The sequence below is a fragment of the Hydra vulgaris genome, chromosome 08 (genome assembly GCF_038396675.1).
Source record: "Hydra vulgaris chromosome 08, alternate assembly HydraT2T_AEP".
Classification (NCBI taxonomy): domain Eukaryota; kingdom Metazoa; phylum Cnidaria; class Hydrozoa; order Anthoathecata; family Hydridae; genus Hydra; species Hydra vulgaris.
In genome coordinates, this window is record NC_088927.1 from 13,345,323 (window position 1) to 13,362,536 (window position 17,214).

Consider the following 17,214-nt stretch of genomic DNA (forward strand, 5'->3'; position numbering starts at 1 on the left):
TATTGAACTTGGTGATGATGATGGTTTTTGTGTTTTATAGTTTTTGGTACTTTATTCATTTTAAAATTAGATTGAAGAACTTGACTCAAAGCATAGATAGTACTCAGTACACTGTTTAATAGCCCAAGCAATTGCCTCACTACTACTAATAAACCCTAAGCCGTAACAAAGGGCTCCAAATGTGGCCTCCGCAATGCACACCAAAAGTACAAACAGGGACACCATCCATGCGCAACATGGCACTGTTAATACTTTGATATTTTTCAGCTGTTGATGGAATCAGCCTCTCTGAGAGCTACCACAGTGTTCGGGAAACCTGACTACCAGCCGGCTTCAGAACCATAAAACTGAGTTTTAGAACTGTACCCTCATTAGGAGATAATAGAATGAGTTGCCTAGTCACAAAAACAGAGACACAAGCAAAACCTGCATTGAGTCAAGAACCCATGCATTGAGTCAAGAACTTACTTTTTATTTAATAATTTAGTAATTAATTAAACAATAAATAAAAAACAATATTCAAATAATAAAATATAATCAATCGTTCTAATAAAACAGTAATATATAAAAAATTGTTATACATCACATTGTTGTTTTATAAAAACAAATGATCTTAATTATATTATTATAAAAGTTCATTCGTTTCTCTTCTTTTTTGTGAATGAAAATGTCATCGTATATAAAAATTTCTACAATTGCTATATTAACAAGTAAGAGAGTGACAAATCATTTCAAAAGACTTTGGTAATTAAACTTCGAGTAGTTGGGTATTTGTAAAGTTGAGATAATAGTTTTTTGAAGTTACACTGCAGTTTTTAACTTTTGCCCAGAGTTATTAGTTTGTGCTTTACTTAGTGAATTTTTGTTACTATGTTTTTGTTTTGGTTATCTGACTGACTTTATTTTTTTATTCTTTAGTTTTATCAGTTGTTTAACGGATTTTTGTTGATTTTATTCCAGATAAATTCAAACCAATAATTTGCAAGCAACGCAAAAAATAGCAGAAAAACAACCTTCGCAACCATCATGTTTCTTTATTCAAGCATCTTGATGTTTGCTTTAAAAATTTTGCAATGAACGTAGCAGTTTTTGCAAGATTTTTTTGAGTAATAATATTTTGTGTTGTTAAAATAATCGAATAAAATATAACATTTTTTATTGAGCTTCTTTAGTTGACTCATTTTTCTTGTGCTTTGTTAATTAAATTCAATTTTAAAAATTTAACTGTGATTTCTCTAAGCTATAAAGATATTGTGACAATTATATTGAAATCTTTTTTTAAATAAACCCTGAACCAAATAGTTCTATTCTTTTACACTTTTTTTCAACTGTTTAGATTAAAATTTTAATTATTACCACTTTTTCCATTCAATGTACTCCTTTATGAACTCGTAAATGATTTTATATTCTTTTCGGAAATTAGGAGAATATATATGTTATGTTGATGTGATATGTACGTTAAAATTTGAGGTAATCTATATTTTAATTTCTAAGAGACTTGGTACAAATAGATTTTTTAAGATTCTGGTATATATACTACTTAAATATATTCTTCTTATATAATATAGGTGTGTATAAAAAAAAGCGTTATAGGATTTAAAAAAAAACTAATCTTTTTTTATATTTTACATTTTTATGAATAGAAGCAATAGAAGGGTATTAAATGCAGTATTTTTTTATATATCAGGTTTATTGCTGTAAAATATATTTAAATGTATTAAATGTAGCGCAAATATAAAAACGAAAATAAAAAATAAATAAATCATATAGTATTATTTTTATCATACAAAAGGAATACATATAGTTATTAATTATTTATAATTATTCATTTTAAATAAATTAACCCAAAATACCTTCAATTTCAAAATCAAACGCAGTTTCTTTACTTTCACTCGATTCAGGTGTTCCCCATTTAATTTCACTGCTTAAACTATCATAATCAATGTCGTCCTTTTTGTCATTTACTGATGTAGCAGGTTAAATTATTGTATCAAAAATAGCTGTTTGCTGTTTTTATAAAAATATATCAGTAACCCTTTCAATTGCGTTTTCCTATCATTATCACTAAAATTTGAATAATTGATTTTAATGGCCAAGTTAAGAGTTTTGTGGTTGATTCCAAGTCTTTGGTCTGATATAAGCATTGTCAGAAGACTAAAGGCTCGTTCCACTGATGAGTTCGACCCAGATAAGCATGTGATTAAACTTGCTATTTTGCATAAATTTGGGTACTCGGTCTGTTGACTTTTTAAAGTATGGCTCCATATATCGCTCATGAATATTTATCTCGCGAAGCAATTCTTTTTTATACTGAATACAGTTGTTACACCATAGCTTTGCAACAAATATTGTTCCATTTTCCACAATTGTTTCTTTTCCACAAACTGCATCTTTACCCTAACTCAGATATGTTGCTAGTGTAACTCTGTTACCGGAAGATACTATTTCTTTTTACTGAAACTTTACTTGTTAACTTGAAAATTTGAATAACTTGAAAACTTGAATAACTTGATAATTTAATAACTTGATAACTTTATATCAGACACTCAATTTATACTATAAAAATCGATAAGCAGTCTGTTGATTATAAATGAAATATTCGATTTTTAATAGCGAGTTATATATTAGCTTATTAAATAAACTGCCACCTTTTTCAAAAAAAAAACAAGAAGTTAACGCGAAAGTATACAGGGAAATATGCACTACTTTAAACAACTTTAAAGTATGACAAACTAGTTTATCAATCAATTAAGCAAAATGTGTGATTATACAAAAAAGAAATTGTCTTTATTATTTAACAGTTTTTATTGTATAAGTTTACAAATTTCCGAAGAATACTGAAAACCCGGATTATTATGTTAAATTCTTTTGCAACGCAAGCATATTTTGCCTGCTTTTTAACATACTAATTATTTAACTTTTTTCAATCTGATTTACATTCAATGTTAAAATCGATAAGGATCTTATCCATTCTTATTGATTTTAACTATGAATTTTCAAATATTCTTTCTAAACTATTTAATATATCATTCGTAAATGGAACTTTTCCGAATGTTCTAAAATTATCTTGTGTTGTTCCAATATTTAAAAACGGCTCCAAACTTTTATGTACTAACTACAGACCTATTTCTCTTTTATCTATCATTAGTAAACTTCTTGAAAAATTTATGTAGTTATGTTAATTATGTAGCCTGTGTGTGTATATATATATATATATATATATATATATATATATATATATATATACATATATATATATATATATATATATATTTATATTTATATATATATATATATATATATATATATATGTGTGTGTGTGTGTGTGTATATATACACTAGGGATATGACTTTTTAATTTTTTTTCAAATAAAATGTTTCCTGTATCATAAATCGATGAACTTTTACCTAAAATCATGAAAAAAGGCCCAAATAGCTTTCTATTAACAAAAAAAGGTCACCCCCAAAATAAAAATTTGATTTACCATTTTTATACATTCATTTTTGACCGATGTTTTAATCTTAAGCTTAATTCTCAGCTTAATTCTATTTATTTCATTATTTTGTTATGAATTTATAAATATAACGCCACACGTTACCATGGCAACGAAACGGCCGTGTGCCGGCAAATACTTGGAATTGTTATGTGATGACGTCATTGTGTTACCACGGTGATATAGACGACTGTAACAGACTGTAGAAGATTATAGAACTTAGTAGAACATTCTGGAAGCTCTAAATAATTATATAAGCGAGCTGCTGTCAGAGCTCAGTGTTGATAATGTGAATAGTTCTATGAAGTACTCTGCGTGTAACTGAGCTAATAAGGAACTACTGTAGCGAACTAAAGACGCTGTAAGTGTACGAAGTATAAGTAGTTGTAGCATTATCGTTAGGATACGGACTGGATTATCGAACTGTTATCAACATTGACTGGATTATCGAACTATAATTGGATTACTATACAGTTAAAGTATTTTATTAATTAAACGACTTTATTAAACGGATATTTACGCTCAGCTATCCGTAAAGTCGTAACAATATTATATGATGTCTCACAAGAAAAGTCATACCACAGTAACAAAGAACAAGAAGACTTGGACTAAAAATTTGGTGAGATTTCAAGAGTCACACAGAAGAAGAGGAAGCGTGGCTGTAGAAGAACATTCACTCGATGAAAAATCCAGAATACCACTTCAATTGCAGATCGTAGGAAGATACCAGTTTCTCGGAGCATATGTTAAAGGAAGAAAAGAACGAATAGACCAAATTTCTAAGGAAATTACAAAATTGTGGGACAATAAACTGAATTTTCCACGTGTGTCTGATCAAGTGATAAGAGCAAAGCTTATGAAGGTGCTGAAGGTCTATGATGAATGTGTCAAGCATGGAAAATATGATGTTCTCAATGCATTATTTGACATCACGAAAGTGAATGGCCAGTGGTTATCCTCGGAAGATAAACGTCTATACCACCTACAAAAAGAAAGTAAAGGACAGGTGGGGTACTCAACAGGACAAGTGGCAAGTAAAGAAACCATTCACCCTTCCAAGAGAAGGAAAGTCCAGTCTGGAACAGCAATACCTTCCACATCACAAGTCCTGTCTACCACAGACAGTGGTACTGAATCTGAAAACTGCAAAAGTAAGAGTGAAGATGATGAAGACGACGACGGTGATAAAGACGATGATGAGGACACTCAGAAAAAAACTAGAAAGCACTACAAAAGTAAATTTGCTGTAAGTATGGTTACATCAAGTGGAGTTTCCACAAAGAAAGCTGCTAAAATATGCAATGTATTATCACAACAAGGTATTGATATTCCAACTCCAAGTCAATCAGCAATTTACAAGTCCATATTCAAAGAGGCAGGTAAATTAAAAAAAGAAATGATACAACAACTTAAAATTGAACAGTGGTCCTTACACTTTGACGACAAACGAATAGATGATAAGGAATATCAGGTAGTTGTACTTCAGAATGAAAGAACTGACGTGAAACTTGATGCACTGCGTTTAAAAGATGGCAAAGCTGAAACTGTTGCTGAAAAAATTGCCAAACTTATTGATGAATACAATTTGTGGAATTCAATTAAGATGGGAAGAGAAATGGAGTTGTTGTGAAGTTGCAACGTATGTTTAAATTAAAGGGTGTCACAATACCACAATTTATCGGTTGTCAGCATCACGTACTAGACAGGATTCTCCGTCTGGTGATGGACGAAGAACTTGGGGGTGATACCAAATCTCCAAACATTGAATACCCATTTGTGTCTGAACTGTTGAATAAGTATGATGAACTGAAGGATAAGTTTGTGAATGGAACTGTAGAAATTCTTGATAAATCAGGGTGGAGAGACGATATGAAGTTTTTGTACCATTTAACAAGAGTGTTTAGGTTCTATGAAGAACAAAGAAACTTCCCTCTGATTCACTTTCAGAACATTCCTAATATGAGCAATGCCAGATGGAACTCAAGAGCCATTCTCGCCATTCTGGCGTTCATTCTTATGCCTGAAGCGAGAAAGAATTTGGAGAAGGTTTGCAGGTTCATTTCATATGAGTGGGCAGAACATTGGTTTAGTAGTCAAAAGTACAATGACAATGACTTCAAGAATTTATCTGATGTATTGAAGCCTTACAAAAAGGCATTGCAGTCATTCAAAAATCACTGGAAGAAAGAGCCATCCGTCATCGACATACCACGAAGTAATCAGATAGCTGAACGTGCAATCAAGGTGATGCAAGACTTGTATGCTTCCTGCAGAAAGAAAGACAAACTGCAACTTCGATTCATTCTAAGTAATAAGCGCTAGACTCTTTATGAGACGTGAGCATCATGTGACCCATGTACTAAACACAGTAGGCCTATAGACACAGACAGTTATGTATATTGTTGTACTAGACGCTTTGATACTGTTAATTTTGTAATACTTGTATAATTATATATCACATAATGTTTTTTGTTATATCACAGTACATGTTGCATAAATAAATAAAATAACAACAGGAGTATGACTCTTACAATATCTTCAGCCTTTAATATTCATTTACTGTACAAAAGTGTACCTATTGAAAATTCGATTTTTTGGTTTTGGGGTGACCTTTTTTCAAAATATGTCAAAATGAAACATCTATTCGTTCTTTTTACATAAAAGTTCATTGAATTACGATACAGGCCTAGTAGGTTGCAAAAAAGTCATATCCCTAATATACACACATATATATATTTATTTTTTTCTATTTTGAGTGTACTCTTTTGTTAACTCTTTTAACTGTTTAAATGAATTTCAATTTGGTTTTCATTCAAAACATTCTACCTGCCATGCATTGATAAGTATAACGGAAAAAATCAAGAAAGCTCTCGACACTTGTTATTTTGTTTGTGTTATCTTTATAGATTTACAGAAAGCTTTTGATACTGTTGATCATAACATTTTGATTTCTAAATCAGAACACTATGGTATTCGTGGTGTTGTAAGTGACTGGTTTTGCTCCTATCTTACAGATCAGAAACAATTTGTAAGTATTAATGGTTATAATTCTACTAATAAATCCATTGAGTGCTGTGTTCCTCTAGGTTTTGTTCTTGGTCCTCTTTTGTTCTTAATATATGTTAATGACATAAACAACTCTATTAGCTTCTCGCCAATTCATCTTTTTGCTGATGATGCAAACCTATTGCATATCAACAAATTGTATAATTCTCTGTGCTAAATCATAAATTCGGATCTAAGGTATCGTTCACTGGTTAAAAAGCTAACCTAATATGTCTTAACGCAAAAAAAACTGAACTAATATTTTTTTCATCTTCTAGAAAAAAACACAATCAAAAAAACAATTCTAAAATTCAAATTCAAATTAATAATAAATGGCTATATCCTACAAAAGTTATTAAATATCTCGGTGTTTTGAATGACTGTAATCTCTCGTGGAATTTTTATATTGATGAGCTACACAAGAAACTAACCCGAGCTAACGGCGCACTTTTAATAATTTGTCATTATGTCGATAAATTCACACTAAAGAATATTTACTCTGCATTATTTTATCGCATCAGTTACTGTTTTCAAATTTGGGGTCAAAATGGCAACTATCACATCAAAAAATTGATGTCCTCTCAACGCCAATCCATAAGAAATATAAACTTCCAACCTTCAGAAACATCAGAATCTTTCAAAAAACTGAAAATTCCAACCTTTCCAGCACTTGTAAAATTTGCTAATATTCTTTTTGTTTTTGATTCTCTTAACAAAAATTTAGCCTATTCTATAACAGATTTTTTTACAGAAAGTAGAATAATACATACATACTCTACTAGAAAAATATATAATGGAAAACTTAGTGTACCATTATTTAAAACTCAGAAGTATGGTAAACATTCTGTTGTTTATCAGTGCATTTGTGAATGGAACAAGAGTCTTGTATGCATAGTGAATGAGTATAAAAAACTACAACTCCAAACACCTTTAACGACTTAATCTTAATTTAAAACAAAATCAATTTTAAAAAATTCTGAGAACAAATTTATTCTAACTTATTGACATGATTTTCACTTAATATTTAAAATATACTCTTATTTTTTTAATTATGATTAATACAACTATTATCATTAACTTCTTGATTGTTTATTTTTTATTGTTATGATCAAAGTATGATTTTTAGATGTTACTTTGTTTATGTTAGTTCTATGTGTGTATTAATCATATTATATTTAAAAACTGGTGTCACTCCTTTGATCAGAATTCTGTTTGAGTGACACCATCCTTATCAATCATTTAGTTATCATTATTAAATCCTTGTAATTAATTTACTCATTATTATATTATTATCATTTTTATATATATATATTTTTTTATTTTTTTTATTAAGCAATTATTTTTACTTACTACAATCAATAGAGTTATGAATTTTTTATTTTATTATTATATTATTATTATTATTATTATAATATTACTATATGATTTAAAAAGGAAAATAAATATCTTGTTGTTGTTGTTGTTGTTCTTATTTGATGTTAAATTTTTTTTTTTTTTTCTTGTTCAGACATAGAGAAACTTAAAACAGAGATCTATCTTTTGGCAGAAGCTATGACATATGATGGGAAACAAAATGGGGAGAAAATAATGGGTAAATTGTTTCCACAAATTTATATAAAGTTGGAAGAAAAGATCAATGAAATTAAAAAACAGAAAGAAAAAAATAGTGAGGTTCCAATAATTAGTCAAGAAGAATTCATTTCTTTTGCGAAGTCATTAAAATGTGATGATGATATCTTTCAAGATGATGATTTAGAACCAGCAACTAAGTTTCTGATGAGCACAGGTTTCTTAATTTTTTTAATGTATTTGTTTGAGTCTTAATTATTTATAACTTTATTTGTATACTGTTATTCATGTGATTACTTTTTCATTTTTAGGCTATAATTTTTTTGGCGACACTTAATTATTACTTAAGACCATTTTACATATGGCGATTTTTTATCTTTGTTAGTTGACTGTAATTAGTTTATTGTTATTGATTGGCTTATCGATTGTTTATTTTTATTGGTTGTCTCTATCTTTATTATTTGTGTGCTGTTATCTTAATTAGTTGACTATTTTTAAAGTAATTTTTAAAGAACATGACTAAACTATAGATGTAATACCTTTAAAAAAATGCAATAGAGAACTAATTGTTTCTTTATTTTTATTTCTTTGTTATACATATTAAGCATTCTTTGATTAACACACATAGTATTAGTTTGAACCTTAAATCTTACTTTTTTTTTTTTGTGCATATTTTTTCAATGGATTACAACACACCTATCATGTTTATTCTCATATTTCAAACTTTTGTGTGATGGTTACAAACAGCTTCTATTGGATTTGTTTGAAAAAAAAAGTTTTTAGTTTTTTTTAGAGATTGCTTTCAAATACTCATTATTTTTTGATTTAGTAAAATTATTAAGATGGCATTTTTCATCACCGATACAACAAAGTGAGAGCTCAAAAATATTTATTATTGATTAGTTCTCAAAATGTTCCTAGTGAGAATGATCAAATTAAATATTCGTAAACTAATATTTCCAATGTTAGAGTACCAAAGTTGTAAATAATATTTTTTTTTTTTGTATTTAATATTTTTGATCTTTTAGAACTATCTTTTGGTATTATAAAGTCTTCATTACTTTTTTTTGTTTTTAATAAATTATAAACTTTTTTGATTTATGCGTAAACAAAATTAAAGAAAATTTAAGAAAAAAAAATTAATTCTATCTCAGGTAACAGATTGTTTCTGTGTAACAGATTGTGTCTATGTAACAGAATGTGTCTGGTATCAATTTTTAAAAAGTCTTGATCTGACTTACTCTGATGACAAATTTTAAGTTCTTTGTTTTTTATCCTTGTTATCAACTTCGACTAAAAGTTAAAATTAGTTAACTTTGAAAAATTGAATAGTTGATTTAATTGACTATGGACTTCCTACTAATCAACTAAAAGTCAATTTAGTTGACTATGGACTTCCAACTAATGAACTAAAAGTAAGTTAGTTGAGTCTAATCTAACTAATCAACTAAAAGTTAGTTGAAATCTGAAAATCCTTTTATCTTTTCATTCGAATTCGTTTCACTTTTTAATTTCTTATCTAAAATATATAAATATATCTAATCTATATATTTCGACAAACAATGTATATTATTGATATGAAACTGGAAGATTAATTTTTTATATATCTTCACCAAGCCTCTGCTATGCATAAAGTGTTAAAAAAAATCAAATTATAAAGTAAACAAAATAAAATGTACTTTAAAATTTTCAATTATAGAAAGCATAGAGCTCAACTGAATATAAATATTGAAACTGAAATATATAAATATATCTAAAATATATAAAATATATATATAAAAGATCTTTAATTTTTGTTTGTTCATTTAATAGCAATAGTATGCACTATTATAACTTTTACTTAATTTTTTGTAATTCATAGCATGTTAGCATTATTTATATCTAATTAAACTTTCAATTATGTATTTAATGCATTTTTTTTTTTTTTGTTTACTTCATGCTTGTAATTTTCATAAATACTTTCATAAAGGATCACTCCAAACTGGCTCTGGGACCTGGGGCAAAATTAAGATGTGTAAATATGATTGGATAGACTTTTTGATATATATCAAGTATTTACGGCAGTCCCTAAATCATTGTGGTCTGGAAATAGATTGTTCCATTGTTGGAGCAGCTTTTCTCACATTGTTTTGCTCCATTTTTATTTAAATGATATGACGTTAAAAAATAGAAAGTGAGTAGTTTATTATTTTTATTACAATTTATTTGAAAAAAGTAAATTATTAATTTAATTAAAAATCAACTTTTAGTCGACTTAAACGATTTCATAAATATATTAGTCAAAGTTGACAGTCGAAGTATTTAATAGTCGTAAAAGCATTATTGCTTTTATAAAATTATTAGGAATACAAAATTATAAAAATTTTTAATATAGGTATGTTCAAAATCAAAAAGTTCCATTAAATCCAAGATGATCTTTTATGAATCATTACTCTACTTACGATGGTTAAATTGCGTTTTTGTCTTTATGATGGGTAAGTTGTGTTTTTGACCATTCTCAAGAATATCAAGTTTAAATACTAATTGATTAAAAATAATATTGTACTGTTTATCCTTTTAACTGCTGTCATCCTCATTCCCTAGCGTTGAATAAAGCAATCGCAAATTGAATAGCTCTTAAATATCTTGAAATATTTTTAATACTCATCTTTTCAGTCTTTTAAACTAGAAAAATATTAAAATAGAAAATTAAACCAAACAGTTTAATAAAAAAAATTAAAATAAAATAAACATATTCATAAATGATATCTATGCATTTTTATATTTATTGTGAGTTGCAATAGTTGAGAGAATTTAGCAATCATAAAATATATACTACGATTTAAATATTAGCAATCATGAAATATTTTATATAGTTGCAAATTTTAAGATATAGTTAAAAAAGATGCAAATTTTCTTTGCATCTTTTTTAACTATATCTTACAAAAAAACTATCAATAAAAAAAATTAGTAACTCTCTAGCATTGTCATTTACTAAAATTTACTTTAACAAACTAAAAATAGTGATGTTTACAAAATATGAAAGCCGGTTTATAAAACTTACGTTTTAAAAGAAAAATGAAAAAAAAAAAAAATTTTAAAATATTTACAAACATCTTTTCATCTTTATTCTTTCTATCAATAGTTAACTGGTTAATTAATCTGAACAATTAACAATTTTTCCTATCAAATAACTGAATAACTAATTTGAATAATTAATAACATTAAAGTTTTAAAATTGTAGTTTCCTGCTAATAAAAAAATTAGCAGTATTTTTATTGGTTGATTTTAAATTTAACGCTCATTTTTTTCGAACCATTTTTAGAAATGTTTTTAAAAGTAACGTACCAAAAGTTCATTAAGTTTTAAATATTATTCATTTATTATATTGAATTTTTATTGATACATTATTATTTCAATTAAAATTTGGGATATAATATTTATATCAATCTTTTTTTTTTACTTAAACTTGAATTAACTGTTTTTTAAACAACAACAAAATTATAAATGATTATGATTATCATAAGTTATTAAACTTTGTATTCTTAAATTTATTGTTTTGCTTTTTGGTAAATAAACTCAAGTTAGTTCGCCCCTTCAATAACAACAGTTTTCTATGAACCAAAATTTTAAGGGCCAGAAATTTTTTAAGATACGCTTCCTTCTAATTAATTATCAACTTCATCTTCAACAGCCTTATGTTTGAGTGAGTTGTTGCCTACTACAACAGTTAAAAGAAATATTGTTTTCTTTCTATCTGCTTTACAAGATCACTCAAACATTATTTACTTTCTTTGATCTCTGAAGCTGTGTAACGTTAATATTACCTTCAGATATTTCTAGCTTAATCTGTACTGTCAGTAAGCCATGAAGTTCTTCACTATGAATACTCTTTTGATTTAGCACTTGAATTAACTGTGAATAATCGAATTTTGATTTCCAATGTTAAATTATTTATAAGATTTATTTTTTTAGGTTGGAGATTCAACAGTGTCTCTTCAATAAAAGTTGAAAAACTGGGTTTAACACATGTTGAAGTGCCTATACATAATGTAGTTTGTATAAACTTGTCCTGTTGCATGTCTTGATGTTTAATGATACAGTTTATTAGATCACACATCTGGCAGTTTTGACTATTAATTGTTTTAGAGTGAAGTTAATTCAAATAGGCCCTAAAATCATCAAAAAAGCTTCTTTGTTTAGTGACTTCAAATCAACATTTTTCATTTATACAACAATGCTCATGATGGAGGTTTTTGTTAAATTGGTATAAAAGCTGTGTCACACGAGTGGTATCAGAGGAATTTAGGAACATATATAAATTGTTTGATTTGAAAATTTTAGTACATTAAAATTAAATTGTAAAAAATGCGTGTAAGAAAGCAGGGCTATTGGCCTTGCAGCTTTTTTTTCAGTACTATATTTGTCAAACTCATTAAAAATACCTTAATCTATTTAAACATGCAGCAGCCTTCTGTGAAGTCAGTTGATATTCATCAATATCTTTACTGTGAAGCCATTTGATTTGTAATTCTAAGAGTAGCAATAAGTACTTGATAAAGTAAGTTCCTGCTGTAAATTAATGTGATATTATATTATCACTTTAATCTTTATCATAAATATCTTTATCAAAAGTTTTATATAACTTCAGTTGCCTGATATTGATAAAAAGGATGTTCATATACAGAATGTGACAATTCATAGCTCTATCTCTCAAAACTGAAGACCATTCTTTGACTAGAACAGTCTAGACAAAAATAGGTCTTCAGTTTTATTTTCATCAGTTAAAGTACCATCAACGCCATTGTTGATAGGCTGTGTTTTCATCAACTTGCACAGCATTTTGTTGTGATGAAATATTCCATCTGCATCAAATTCTTCTGACCAAGTTCCTATATCCGCTTGTCCTGTTTTTGTTCAATCAATTTATTTGCCGAAGCATCTAGAAGGATCCATTATTAGTTATTCTGTTCTGCTCTAACTATTTTTTATGAATATAAAGTTTTACAGTATTTGAAATATTTAAAAAGTATAGTTTTGAATTAAGGTTCAAATAAAGCATGTGTATGTTAGAAAATATATATGAAGGCACAATTTTTACTCATACCAGAATAAGAACATGCCATTTTCCTGATGCAATAGAGACATCTATTTTTTGATAAATTTACTTGACATTTGAGTGTTTTTTCTTTGCTTTGAAACACAACAAATATTTAGAAATCCTTGTTTTAAAAAGTTTTTATTTGTACTTAAAAAGTCATTAAGAAGACATTAGCTAGGGTTACCTGAGACTTGTTCATAAGTAGTTTTTTGCAAATACAAGATTTTTACAACTCAAACAGAAAAAATAATTTAGTAGTAATCTTACAAATACTAAATGTTAACTTAATTTACATTAATTTTAAAAGTTGATTTTTTTTTTTCAGTTTTTTTTTTAAATTTATTCAACTTTTCATTCACAGGCACTATTCTTCATTTTGATGGCGCAAATGAAGGTTTAAGAGATATCGTTTTTATTAATCCATCTTGGGTTTGCAAATTAATGTCAAAATTTATCACTGTGGATGCTGTTCATACATTTGTTAAAAATGGCATTTTAGAAAAAGATAAAATTCCAGTAAGTAAATATTAACAATGAAAAAATTGTTTTTTACTTTTGCAAGTGTTTTGCAAGCACACATTTAATGAAAGTATTATTTTAAAACATTTTAATTTATCATAACCCTTTGGGCACGTGTTATCCTATCGATGTCGGATGAGAAGTAGCAAAAAGAATAATTAAGTGTTATTTGAAGAATATTATTTATGTATAATTAATTAGAATTAGTTAACTAAGCAACCAATTAAACAATTTATATTTTAATAATTTAAGTAAATAGCTTTTCTATATTATGTGAATTTTTATATTTTTTGATTTAAAGTTTTTTTTTTTCTACTTTAAACTCGACTGTCTACAGTAAACCTTTGTTGAACCAGTGATCAGGCTATTTAAAACTTCTTGATGGGTTTTAATTTCATAGACATTTGATTTTTTTAGTTAGTGCCATTTTTGTAACGCAGGTTACAAATTTTAATAATATTTTGCTATAAGCTTATTAACTGCTAACTTAATATATATTTATTTATAAATTAGGATACATTTACAATTAGTTTAGATATTTACAATTAGTTTGGATATTTACATCTGAAAAAACACAAAGAGTTGAAAGTGACTATTTATTGTTCCTAGATAATTAAATATAAGTTTTTATAAAAGAAATTAGTTCAGTTTTATAAATAAATTTTGTAAAGCAACTTTTGAATTGGTTGAAAAGTTTATAAAAGATCAGTTGTAATTGCAGAGTTCTCTGTAATGAGTTCTTTTGGAAGCATTGCTTTTCTTTCCTCCCCTTTTTCTTCCAATTCATTCTTATAAAGGATTTTTTAAACTTATAAATATAATATAAAATGAGTTCTTCTCAATTAAATGTAGAATGATTTTAATTAATAACCTAAAAATAATATTGTTTATCACTACTTACAAAAATCTAAGTTTCTTTTTTCCAACTTGTTTCTCCACGCAGCTGACTTATTTTTCAAAGTTTGTGTTGCAAAGTAACAGGGGTGAAAGTTACTCATAAACTTAAAAGAACAAGTAAAGAAAAGAAAGAGCAGCTTCCTTGACTACAGTAGTGCTCTTGCATGTTTCAATCAGCAACAGGTAGATGCTATGAAACAGTTGAAATAAAACATTTGTACAATAACATATATAATAAAATGATAAATTACAACATCAAAATTATTAAAAATTTGATTTAATTGTATTAAACTTTTATACTTATTGATTAAAGAAATATTTATGTTTTATAAAATGTAAATAAAATATTATATGATATAAATTAAAAAAAAATAAACTGGGGTATGAGATATATGCCAACAAAAATTGCAAAATAAACATATACATAGTGACTATAAACGAGTAACATGTGATTGTTTCACAACAATTAATATCTGCTTATATCAAACTATCAAATTACTTTGGGTAATATGTCTGCATTTTAAATTTTCAAAAGGTTTTTAATTGCTTGTTTGTGACTAAGTTGCAAAGCTCTTGTAAATAGTAAGTATATATTTTTTTGGGCTAAAAATAACACAAAATATTTATTTACTGTTTACTTGGAAATGTTAGATAAAAGAATGGTACAAATATTTATTTGTACCACCTTATGTATACCAATATCCAACACCAAGAAGGAATTCAGACAACCGTCATCACCATCATGTCCACTGTTAGCTTTTAAGCTAACAGTGGACATGATGGTGTTGATGGTTGTCTGAATTCCTTCTTGGTGTTGGATATTGGTATACAGTAAGGTGGTATCTGCTGTGTGTAAAAAAATAGAAGAAATAAATTGGCAAGGTTTTATGCCGTTATCTATATCTTACAAGGTTTGATTTAAAGCGGACTGGTAATTAATAATTAATAATAATAATAACTGTGTACATGTACAATGACAATGTACGGAGCCTAGGTAATCTAGGTTTTAACAGCCAATTTATGTTAAAAATAATTTCAACTTTGATTTAAATTGTTTAAGTGTTTTAGAATCTACAATGTTTTGATCTAAATTATTCCAGCTGTTAATGACATGGTTTGTTAAGAAATAGTATCTCTTTGGATTTTTAATTAATTGTCTATGAAACCTCATATTGTGACCTCTCGTATTTGAAGTTATTAAATCTGGTGGGTATTCCAATGTTAAGTTATCTATTTTTTTTACTATTTTGAAAAGTTGGATTAAGTCATTACGTTGGCGTCTTTTTTCAAGAGTCGTTAATTTAAAGTAGGTTAGTCTACTTTCATAGTTTTTCCCTTGAAGACATTTTGTTCGTGTTGCTTTACGTTGTATCGATTCAATTTTTTTTTTATCTTGTTCTAAGTAAGGACACCACACTGAATTTGCGTAGTCTAGATGCGGTCTTACAAGAGAGGTGTACAATAATTTAGATGCGTTTATGTCTAAGTTTTTAAATGAATGTTTTATTATTCTAACATTTTATTAGCTTTACCAGACACATAATTAACTTGACTAGACCATTCTAAGTCGTTTGAAATCATAATTCCTAAATCTTTCTCAATTTTTGTTTCTGGTAGTTCAACTCTATTTAGCACTGAATCATACATTGTGTATATATGCCTAGTATATTTGCTACCTATATGCATGCGTTTACATTTGCTGACATTAAATTTTAATAGCCATAATTGTGACCATGTCATTAATTTGTTTAGATCTGTTTGAGTCTTTTCTATATCAGAAGATGATCTAATTATGTTAATTAGTTTAATATCATCAGCATACATTTTACAGTTCGTTGATAACTCATTCGGTAAGTCGTTTATATAAACAATAAACATAAACGAACCCAAGACAGACCCTTGCGGTACTCCACTTGTAACTGGAGACCAATTTGAAAATCCGCCGTTGCAGACGACACGTTGCACACTGTTACTTACGAAATTTTTACACCATCTAACTGCTTTTTTGTTAAATCCATAACTTTTTAGTTTAAGACACGATCTGTTGTGAGGCACGGAATTGAAAGCTTTTTTCATATCTAGGAAAATGATATCTACTGGTAAATTATCTTCCATTGCTTGACTTATTAGATCCATTAATTCTAAAAGGTTTGTACAACAGTTTTTTTTTTTAGAAAATCCATGTTGTTCCTTAGTCAAGAGATTGTTATTTTCTAAGTGCGACATAAATGTAGCTTTAAAGATACGTTCCATTACTTTACTTATAACTGAAGTAAGTGATACTGGTCGATAACTTGATGGTTCCGATTTATCTCCACTTTTAAATAATGGTGTTATATTAGCATTTAACCACATCGATGGAATTATTCCAGTGTCATATGATTTATTAAAAATAAGTGATAAAGGAAGTGAGAACGCATCTGCGCAACACTTTAAAGGAAACGGGTGAACTCCATCTACTCCTGTACATTTATTTGGATTTAGTGACTTCAGGATTATATAAACTGTGTCCGGTGAAAATGTAGGGTCATCACAAATAATGTTTGTCCTATTTTTAAAGAATGGCATATTGTCACTAATTTCATTGGTGAAAACAGAGCTAAAATAGTT

General features: G+C 27.6%; 1 protein-coding gene across 1 annotated transcript in view; it reads left to right on the forward strand.

The window, feature by feature from the left end:
- The window catches only part of LOC136083035 (uncharacterized), a 69,809-nt gene that overhangs the window by 46,230 nt on the left and 6,365 nt on the right, over positions 1–17,214 (forward strand). Inside the window, exons 10-11 of the mRNA XM_065802444.1 lie at positions 8,047–8,325; positions 13,550–13,704. The gene's annotated coding sequence lies outside the window, so the exon portion shown is untranslated. The remainder of the gene's footprint in view (positions 1–8,046; positions 8,326–13,549; positions 13,705–17,214) is intronic.